This window comes from Neodiprion fabricii, chromosome 7 (genome assembly GCF_021155785.1).
Source record: "Neodiprion fabricii isolate iyNeoFabr1 chromosome 7, iyNeoFabr1.1, whole genome shotgun sequence".
Classification (NCBI taxonomy): Eukaryota; Metazoa; Arthropoda; class Insecta; order Hymenoptera; family Diprionidae; genus Neodiprion; species Neodiprion fabricii.
In genome coordinates this window covers 6,380,032-6,391,435 of record NC_060245.1, presented here as the reverse complement: position 1 = coordinate 6,391,435, position 11,404 = coordinate 6,380,032, and the positions used below count along the sequence as shown (strand labels likewise).

Here is an 11,404-nt window from a genome sequence, read left to right as displayed (position 1 = left end):
TCGAATGCCATACTTCATTGATCGAACCGGAGCTTGTTTGGCGTAACTGATTGAATCAGTTGCACCAATTCGTTGACTGAAGAACACAAATATGGATACCTCAGAGAGTTCTGCCTCTATTGACTCTACCTAACGGGCTCGCACCGACATTCGTAACAGCCAAAATAGTGTCGGTATGGAAGCTTGAGATTAAGTCGGTACAAAGTGAGTACGTAAGACTAGTCGTCGACTGCGACTTAGGAATGTCGATCAGCTCGATCATCACCGTGAGAGGACGCGTAGCCGCGTCCACCAGCAACCACCGCAACAACCTCCGAGCACCTCCAACCACCTCCAAACACTTCCTAATCGCTCCAAGCACCGCTAAACACCCCCTGCCACCTCCTACCATCGCTACCCGACCCCTACCACCTGAAAGCACCTCCTATCAGCTCCTACTACCTCCTACCATTTCCGAACACTTCCTACCACCCCCTACCACCTCCTGCTGGCGCCTACCACCGCCTACCATTTCCGAACACCTTCAACCACCTCCGACCACCTTCATCTTCTTCGTCCCCCTGCTCGTCCGTGTATTCTATAACATTATTATTCATAATTCTTTCAACAACTTTTCATTTGCTCTCTCGATCTTGAATTTTCGCAGAAATAGAATCGAAACGCTGTTTTAGTCAAGTCGCAAGTGAAGTATCTACGTTGGGTGGAGAAGCAGAATTGTTTTTCGAAGAGTATTCTGATGAATATCCTGAGTCAACGACTGACCATCGAAGGGTAGCCGCTTGAGTCTGGAATCGGCAGGAAAGATAAAGTGCGTATTTCTTGTCTGAAACGTAAAATCTAAAATCGTACATCATATCATATCATCGTACATCATACATCATGCATCATCATACATCATACATAGTATTAAAGTTCGAAACCAACGTTTGGATGTTCGGACATTTAGAAAGTGATGTAACCCAAAATTTTTTTTCTCTTGACGTCATCGGTCTAGAATCAGCTAGCCGAATTCCTCAGTCTGGAAACAACCGCGCGGTAGAGCGGACGTATGAGAATCGCGCTCCGCAGATTTCGAGTAACGGGTTCTCTACCTCCTGGATCCTGCGCTCCGGGTCCACTTTCTGGTGCAACTCGACTTCCAAAACAAGCGCTCCGTAGTTTTGGCTGTCCAGGTACTTGACCTGATGACTTTTGACCTTCCGGACTAATTTTTGAGTTTACAAGTTTGATCATTCAAAACGTCATGTTTTGTACTATCAAGGCAATAGCTAATAAAATTGCAATAATTTTTTATAATTTTCTCATAAATTTCTTGGTGAAATGTGTCGGTAAAAAAATTATATTAATCCTTATACAATATTTTTGATGTGTTACAATACTGAGAATATTTATCAGTATTCGAGTTATAGAACGAGGTGGTTGGCGGTGGTTGGAAGTAGATGGAGGTAGACGAGAAGAAGGACGAGAAGAACAAGGATTTGTGCTCGGTGAGTAAGACGTTTTTATGATATTTGATGGTAAATGTAATTATGTTTCATCAAAAATATTTCAAACTTGTCATGTTTACAGTAAATTATTTCGATTCATTTTTCGCGCAAGCAGAAATTCAGTAGCCACAAATGCGCTAATGAAATGTATTATATTATTGATTACTCGATTGATTATATTAATCCTTACACAACATTTTTGATGTGTTCTTATACTGAAAACCTTTATTACTATTTCAGGTATGACCCGAGGTGGTTGGCAGTAGTCGTTGGAGGTGGTTGGAGGTGGTCGCAGGTGGACAAGGAGGATGACGAGGAGGACGAGGATTTGTGCTAGGTGAGTAAAACATTTTCATAATATTTGATGGCAATGCAGTTATATTTCATCCATAAGTTTTCAAACTTGCTATGTTTACAATGAATTATGTCAATTCATTTTTCGCGCAAGCACATATTCAGTAGCTTCGAAGGCGCTGATATAATTTATTACATATTGATTGATTAATTATTCATATTATTCGTTACACAATATTTTTAATGTGTTCTTATACTAAAAATATTTGTTACCATTCTAGGTATAACCCGAGGTGGTTATCGGTGGTTGATGGAGGTGGTTGGCGGTGGTCGAGCTGGACAAGGAGGAGGACGAGGAAGACGAGGAGAACAAGGTGGACGAGGAGGACGAGGATTTGTGCTCGGTGAGTAAAACAGTTTTACAATATTCAATGGCAATTGTAATTATATTTTATCTAAAATTTTGGAAACTTGTCACGTTTACAATAAATTATTTCAATTCATTTTTCGCGCAAGCACAAATTCAGTAGCTATAAATGCACTTATAAGATTTATTATATTATCAATTAATTGATTACTTATGTTAATCCTCACACCATATTTTTGACGTGTTCTCATACCAAAAATATTTATTAGTATTCGAGGTATGAACCCGGGTGGTTAGCGGTCGCTGCGGGTAATCGAGGTAGACGAGAAGGAGGAAGACGAGGAAGACGAGGAGAACAAGGTGGACGAGGAGGACGAGGATTTGTGCTCGGTGAGTAAGACGTTTTTATGATATTTGATGGTAAATGTAATTATGTTTCATCAAAAATATTTCAAACTTGTCATGTTTACAGTAAATTATTTCAATTCATTTTTCGCGTAAGCAGAAATTCAGTAGCCACAAATGCGCTAATGAAATGTATTATATTATTGATTACTCGATTGATTATATTAATCCTTACACAACATTTTTGATGTGTTCTTATACTGAAAACCCTTATTACTATTTCAGGTATGACCCGAGGTGGTTGGCAGTAGTCGTTGGAGGTGGTTGGAGGTGGTCGCAGGTGGCCAAGGAGGATGACGAGGAGGACGAGGATTTGTGCTCGGTGAGTAAAACATTTTCATAATATTTGATGGCAATGCAGTTATATTTCATCCATAAGTTTTCAAACTTGCTATGTTTACAATAAATTATGTCAATTCATTTTTCGCGCAAGCACATATTCAGTAGCTTCGAAGGCGCTGATATAATTTATTACATATTGATTGATTAATTATTCATATTATTCGTTACACAATATTTTTAATGTGTTCTTATACTAAAAATATTTGTTACCATTCTAGGTATAACCCGAGGTGGTTATCGGTGGTTGATGGAGGTGGTTGGCGGTCGTTGGAGGTGGCCGGAGGTGGACAAGGAGGACGAGGAATTTTGCTCGGTGAGTTTACCATTTTTACAGTATTCGATGAAGTAGGATCAGGATCAGAAGTGGGATCAGGAGTAGAAGTAGGATGAGGGGTGGATGTAGAAACAGGAGTAGGAGTAGGTGTAGTAGTAGAAATAGGACTCGGAGTAGGAATAGGAGTAGAAGTAGGAATAGTAGGAGTTAGAGTGGGATTAGGAGTAGGAGTAGTCGTCGTAGTAGGAGTAGGAGTAGGAGTAGGAGCAGAAGTAGGTAGGGCGGGGTGGGTCGTGAGAGGGGAGGGGATGGGCGGAGGGAGGGGCGCGGAGGGGCGGGAAGGGGATATTATCATATGAAGTTATCAGTAATAAGCGATTGCGGGTAAAATATTAGCTTACTTTTGTAAGTATTTATGAATATAGCCTCTATGAATATTCGTTGTTGGTATATAAGGTCTGGCAAAGTACCTACTTTCTGTAAGAAATGTTGAAGATTTTTAACATAATTATGTTTCAGTTCTGTGCCCCACCTAGTGATCCGCTAGTACATATCCTCCGACGTGACATCGCTCTGCTACGTATGAAGAAGAAAAGATTTATTAAGATGCAAATTGCTCCTCTCTTCTTGCCATTGTGCTTTCAGCCATTCTTGTGCCGCGTGTTTAAAATTCAGGACAGTATGTAATACAGAATAACAGGTACAGCTACGAATATAGGACTACAATAAATCTTATAGAAATGAGCTCTCATTGAGATTTCTCTGTATTTATAACTCGACGCGAGAAGGCAAAAATCAATGTAATGCCATCTGTAAGGTAATTGGACTCGTATTTGCACTACGAGAACTCGTTGGGCATTTTGCGGTGAAGTTTGAAAAATTGTTGTACAAGAAATTAAGTAACTATAAAAATGGATGAAAAATATTATCTCTAATAGTGAATGTAGCTAATACAGCTTTAACCGTATATTGATTATGTTAATGATCTATTGTGACAAGATCGGAATTAGATAAGCTCTCTAAATACTATTTTCTAGACTATTAATTTATATCATGTATATGTAAATGTATATTTCTTCAGTTTATACAATCACTGCACTAGGATTACCCTTGCCATGTTTTATGGTGCGCTTGTGTAATTTGTATATTATTAACCTTACGTTTTACTCTATTTGCGACAAGTTGTGAGTGTTTCTAATTTCTTGGCAATTATTTATGTACATGTATGTGTATATACGTATATGTATACTTATGCATGCGTATGTACATATATACACATGTATAAAACTAGATTTTTACAATAAACACAGAGGTTTTAGTATATTCACATACGGATTTCTGTGCATAGGTATACTTGAACTAAAATATCCTTATCTCTAATACGGAGTTCTTCGTAATTCGCATTTGTTCTTGTAACCCAATTTCCTACATACGATGGCAAAAATCGAGATCCAACTTAACTGAGTCTCAAAGCCCTGTTGACATAAAAGCAGCTATTTGATAGAAATTATAGTTTGTAGTTTACACAGCCCATTGCATGATATTTCATTTTAAATACATATGTTTCAATGTATTTAGGAATAATTTATCAAATATACAGAGGTCATGTGCAAATAATAAATGAATTGTTTCGTCCGCAGTTTGATGTATTCATTAGAGCTTTAACAATAAATTTAAGCTCTGTTACTTCTTTTATTTTATTATGGATAATCAAAAACATTTCCGACTATTCGTGCTGTGGAAGCATGGGGATTAAACCAAATGTAGCAAAAGATTAGAAACAGTGTATATAGAGTACGGGTATTTTTCTAGTAATGCAAACACGTGCCGCTAGCTTAGTTTTGACATATCTAGAATACCACGCCTTGCGAATTAGCTTTCCAGACAGAGATGAATGAGCGATTTTAAGGACTGCATTCTCGTTGTTGAATACTCTATGCCTCATGGTAAAAGAAAATCTGTAACGACGAAATTGATGCACCGGATCATCGTCGACTTCAACTTTTGAAATGTCCTACCATTTCCGAACACCTCCAATCATCCTATTTACCTATATTACTAGATTAGCTATGATATGAAAAGAGAAGAATTATTCATTTTGAAATGGGATTCTATTCGACACGCGCTCGATGTATCCCATAACATTAATATTCAAAATTATTCCAACAACTTTTCATTTGCTCTCTCGATCTTGAATTTTCATAGGCATAGAATCGAAACGCTGTTTTAGCTGGTCGCAAGTGAAGTATCTGCGTTGGGTGGAGGAGCGGAATTGTGTTTCGAAAAGTATTCGGATGGAAAAAAATTCAGAGTACTAATTTTGAACGAGATGAAATGGATGCTTCGTATATGAGACAGTATTTAACGCTGCGTAGTGATTTAAAGACCTAAAGAGGTGATAGGGAGAGAAAGAACGAAGCTTCTTAACACTTCGAGTGTTTTTTAACACACATTTGAAAGATACGAGCAAAATTTTTCATCGCCAACTGTCGCAGAACGGCAGCAGTATTAGCCAAACCGTTCACTAAAGAATATATCTTCAGTCAACGGCTGACCATCGAAGGGCCTGGCCGCTTGAGTCTGGAATCGGCAGGAGAGATAAAGTGTGTATTTCTTGTATGAAACGTGAAAACTAAAATCATTATACATCATATCATATCATCGTACATCATACATCGTACATCATACATCGTACATCGTACATCATCATACATAGTATCAAAGTTCGAAACCATAGTTTGGATGTCGGATGTTCAGAAAGTGACGTCACCAATTCAAAATCAGCTAGCAGAATTCCTCAGTCTGGAGACAACCGCGCAGTAGAGCGGACGGATGAGAGTCGCGCTCCGCAAATTTCGAGTACCGGGTTCTCAACCTCCCGCATCCCGCGCTTCGGGTCCGCTACGTATTTCAAGTACCGGGTTCTCAACCTCCCGAATCCCGGGCTTCGAGTCCGCTACGCGGTGATACTCGACTTCCAGGATAAGCGCTCCGTGGTTCCTGGTTCATGTTTACAATAAATTATTTCAATTCGTTTTTCGCGCAACCCCAAATTCGGTAGCTGTCAGTCCACTAATAAAATTTCTCGACTTCCAGGATAAGCGCTCCGTGGTTCCTGGTTCATGTTTACAATAAATTATTTCAATTCGTTTTTCGCGCAACCCCAAATTCGGTGGCTGTCAGTCCGCTAATAAAATTTCTCGACCTCCAGGATAAGCGCTCCGTGGTTCCTGGTTCATGTTTAAAATTAATTATATCAATTCGTTTTTCGCGCAACCCCAAATTCGGTAGCTGTCAGTACGCTAATGAAATTTCTCGACTTCCAGAATAAGCGCTCCGTGGTTCCTGGTTCATGTTTACAATAAATTATTTCAATTCGTTTTTCGCGCAACCCCGAATTCGGTGGCTGTCAGTCCGCTAATAAAATTTCTCGACTTCCAGGATAAGCGCTCCGTGGTTCCTGGTTCATGTTTACAATAAATTATTTCAATTCGTTTTTCGCGCAACTCCAAATTCGGTGGCTGTCAGTCCGCTAATAAAATTTCTCGACTTCCAGAATAAGCGCTTCGTGGTTCCTGGTTCATGTTTACAATAAATTATTTCAATTCGTTTTTCGCGCAACCCCGAATTCGGTGGCTGTCAGTCCGCTAATAAAATTTCTCGACCTCCAGGATAAGCGCTCCGTGGTTCCTGGTTCATGTTTAAAATTAATTATATCAATTCGTTTTTCGCGCAACCCCAAATTCGGTAGCTGTCAGTCCGCTAATAAAATTTCTCGACTTCCAAGATAAGCGCTCCGTGGTTCCTGGTTCATGTTTACAATAAATTATTTCAATTCGTTTTTCGCGCAACCCCGAATTCGGTAGCTGTCAGTCCGCTAATAAAATTCCTCGACTTCCAAGATAAGCGCTCCGTGGTTCCTGGTTCATGTTTACAATAAATTATTTCAATTGGTTTTTCGCGCAACCCCAAATTCGGTAGCTGTCAGTACGCTAATAAAATTTCTATAACTTTATAATCTTCTCGTAATGTTTCTGGTAGATAATATCGGTGAAAAAATTATATCAAACCTTACACATTATTTTTGATTCGTTCTCATGCCGAAAATATTTATTAGTATTCGGGGTATAACTCGAGGTGGTTGGCGGTGGTCGTTGGGGGTGGTTAGGGGTGGTTGCGGGTAATCTCGGTGATTCAGGACGAGGAGGACGAGGATTTGTGCTGGGTGAGTAAAACACTTTTATAATATTTGATGGCAATTGTAATTATATTTCATCTGAAATATTACAAACTTGTCACGTTTACAATAAATTATTTCAATTCATTTTTCGTGCAAGCACATATTCAGTAGCTATGAATAATCTTATACGATTGATTATATTATTTATTTATTAATTGATATTCTTATAATATATGATGGCAATTGTAATTATATTTCATCTGAAATATTACAATTTGTCACGTTTACAATAAATTATTTCAATTCATTTTTCGTGCAAGCACATATTCAGTAGCTATGAATAATCTTATACAATTGATTATATTATTCACCAATTAATTGATATTCTTATAATATATGATGGCAATTGTAATTATATTTCATCTGAAATATTACAAACTTGTCACGTTTACAATAAATTATTTCATTTTATTTTTCGTGCAAGCACATATTCAGTAGCTATGAATAATCTTATACAATTGATCATATTATTAATTAATTAATTGATATTCTTATAATATATGATGGCAATTGTAATTATATTTCATCTTAAATATTACAAACTTGTCACGTTTACAATAAATTATTTCAATTCATTTTTCGTGCAAGCACATATTCAGTAGCTATGAATAATCTTACACAACTTATCACATTATTAATTGATTGATTAATTACATTATTCCTTACACAATATTTTTGATGTGTTCCTATACCAAAAATATTCATTACTATTCCAGGTATTACCCGAGGCGGTCGGAGGTGGACGAGGAGGAGGACGAGCTGGACGAGGAGGAGGACCAGGTGGACGAGGAAGAGGACGAGGTGGACGAGGAGCAGGCGGGGTGGGTCGTGGGAGAGGACCTTTCCTCTCCTCAGAGGAGGGGAGGAGGAGGGGCAGGGAAGGGGGTGAGGTGGGCGGGGAGAGGGAAGGGAGGGGACGGGGAGGAAAGGGGGAGGGGGGAGGGGGAGGGGGAGGGAGGGGGAAGGGAGGGGGAGGGGGAGGGAAGAGGGGGGGAGGGAGGGCGGGAGGGCGGGAGGGCGGGAGGGCGGGAGGGCGGGCGGGCGGTCGGGAGGGCGGGAGGGAGAGAGTGGGAGACAGATGTGGATGCGAACCTGTTAGAGTTAATAGAGCAGTACCGCCCCCCTACACACCCGCCCTCCCGGCCACCCGCCCGCCCGCCCTCCCTCCCTCCCGCCCTCCCGCCCTCCCGCCCTCCCGCCCTCCCTCCCTCCCTCCCGCCCCCCGCCCTCCCTCCCGCCCTCCCCCCTCCCTCCCCTCCCCCTCCCCCTCCCCCTCCCCTCCCCCTCCCCCTCCCCCTCCCCCTCCCCCTCCCCCTCCCCCTCCCCCTCCCCCTCCCCCTCCCCCTCCCCCTCCCCCTCCCCCTCCCCCTCCCCCTCCCCCTCCCCCTCCCCTCCCCCTCCCCCTCCCCCTCCCCCTTTCCTCCCCGTCCCCTCCCTTCCCTCTCCCCGCCCACCTCACCCCCTTCCCTGCCCCTCCTCCTCCCCTCCTCTGAGGAGAGGAAAGGTCCTCTCCCACGACCCACCCCGCCTGCTCCTCGTCCACCTCGTCCTCCTCCTCGTCCACCTGGTCCTCCTCCTCGTCCAGCTCGTCCTCCTCCTCGTCCACCTCCGACCGCCTCGGGTAATACCTGGAATAGTAATGAATATTTTTGGTATAGGAACACATCAAAAATATTGTGTAAGGAATAATGTAATTAATCAATCAATTAATAATGTGATAAGTTGTGTAAGATTATTCATAGCTACTGAATATGTGCTTGCACGAAAAATGAATTGAAATAATTTATTGTAAACGTGACAAGTTTGTAATATTTAAGATGAAATATAATTACAATTGCCATCATATATTATAAGAATATCAATTAATTAATTAATAATATGATCAATTGTATAAGATTATTCATAGCTACTGAATATGTGCTTGCACGAAAAATAAAATGAAATAATTTATTGTAAACGTGACAAGTTTGTAATATTTCAGATGAAATATAATTACAATTGCCATCATATATTATAAGAATATCAATTAATTGGTGAATAATATAATCAATTGTATAAGATTATTCATAGCTACTGAATATGTGCTTGCACGAAAAATGAATTGAAATAATTTATTGTAAACGTGACAAATTGTAATATTTCAGATGAAATATAATTACAATTGCCATCATATATTATAAGAATATCAATTAATAAATAAATAATATAATCAATCGTATAAGATTATTCATAGCTACTGAATATGTGCTTGCACGAAAAATGAATTGAAATAATTTATTGTAAACGTGACAAGTTTGTAATATTTCAGATGAAATATAATTACAATTGCCATCAAATATTATAAAAGTGTTTTACTCACCCAGCACAAATCCTCGTCCTCCTCGTCCTGAATCACCGAGATTACCCGCAACCACCCCTAACCACCCCCAACGACCACCGCCAACCACCTCGAGTTATACCCCGAATACTAATAAATATTTTCGGCATGAGAACGAATCAAAAATAATGTGTAAGGTTTGATATAATTTTTTCACCGATATTATCTACCAGAAACATTACGAGAAGATTATAAAGTTATAGAAATTTTATTAGCGTACTGACAGCTACCGAATTTGGGGTTGCGCGAAAAACCAATTGAAATAATTTATTGTAAACATGAACCAGGAACCACGGAGCGCTTATCTTGGAAGTCGAGAAATTTTATTAGCGGACTGACAGCTACCGAATTTGGGGTTGCGCGAAAAACGAATTGATATAATTAATTTTAAACATGAACCAGGAACCACGGAGCGCTTATCCTGGAGGTCGAGAAATTTTATTAGCGGACTGACAGCCACCGAATTCGGGGTTGCGCGAAAAACGAATTGAAATAATTTATTGTAAACATGAACCAGGAACCACGGAGCGCTTATTCTGGAAGTCGAGAAATTTTATTAGCGGACTGACAGCCACCGAATTTGGAGTTGCGCGAAAAACGAATTGAAATAATTTATTGTAAACATGAACCAGGAACCACGGAGCGCTTATCCTGGAAGTCGAGAAATTTTATTAGCGGACTGACAGCCACCGAATTCGGGGTTGCGCGAAAAACGAATTGAAATAATTTATTGTAAACATGAACCAGGAACCACGGAGCGCTTATTCTGGAAGTCGAGAAATTTCATTAGCGTACTGACAGCTACCGAATTTGGGGTTGCGCGAAAAACGAATTGATATAATTAATTTTAAACATGAACCAGGAACCACGGAGCGCTTATCCTGGAGGTCGAGAAATTTTATTAGCGGACTGACAGCCACCGAATTTGGGGTTGCGCGAAAAACGAATTGAAATAATTTATTGTAAACATGAACCAGGAACCACGGAGCGCTTATCCTGGAAGTCGAGAAATTTTATTAGTGGACTGACAGCTACCGAATTTGGGGTTGCGCGAAAAACGAATTGAAATAATTTATTGTAAACATGAACCAGGAACCACGGAGCGCTTATCCTGGAAGTCGAGTATCACCGCGTAGCGGACTCGAAGCCCGGGATTCGGGAGGTTGAGAACCCGGTACTTGAAATACGTAGCGGACCCGAAGCGCGGGATGCGGGAGGTTGAGAACCCGGTACTCGAAATTTGCGGAGCGCGACTCTCATCCGTCCGCTCTACTGCGCGGTTGTCTCCAGACTGAGGAATTCTGCTAGCTGATTTTGAATTGGTGACGTCACTTTCTGAACATCCGACATCCAAACTATGGTTTCGAACTTTGATACTATGTATGATGATGTACGATGTACGATGTATGATGTACGATGTATGATGTACGATGATATGATATGATGTATAATGATTTTAGTTTTCACGTTTCATACAAGAAATACACACTTTATCTCTCCTGCCGATTCCAGACTCAAGCGGCCAGGCCCTTCGATGGTCAGCCGTTGACTGAAGATATATTCTTTAGTGAACGGTTTGGCTAATACTGCTGCCGTTCTGCGACAGTTGGCGATGAAA

The 11,404-nt window shown here is 40.5% G+C and overlaps 1 long non-coding RNA gene across 1 annotated transcript; it reads left to right on the top strand.

Annotated features, from left to right (window-relative positions):
- The first annotated feature begins 1,113 nt into the window (after window positions 1–1,113).
- Window positions 1,114–1,763, top strand: LOC124186174. The gene is made up of 3 exons (XR_006871583.1): window positions 1,114–1,172; window positions 1,396–1,487; window positions 1,728–1,763. It is a non-coding gene; the product is annotated as an uncharacterized LOC124186174 (long non-coding RNA).
- Window positions 1,764–11,404: the final 9,641 nt, after the last annotated feature.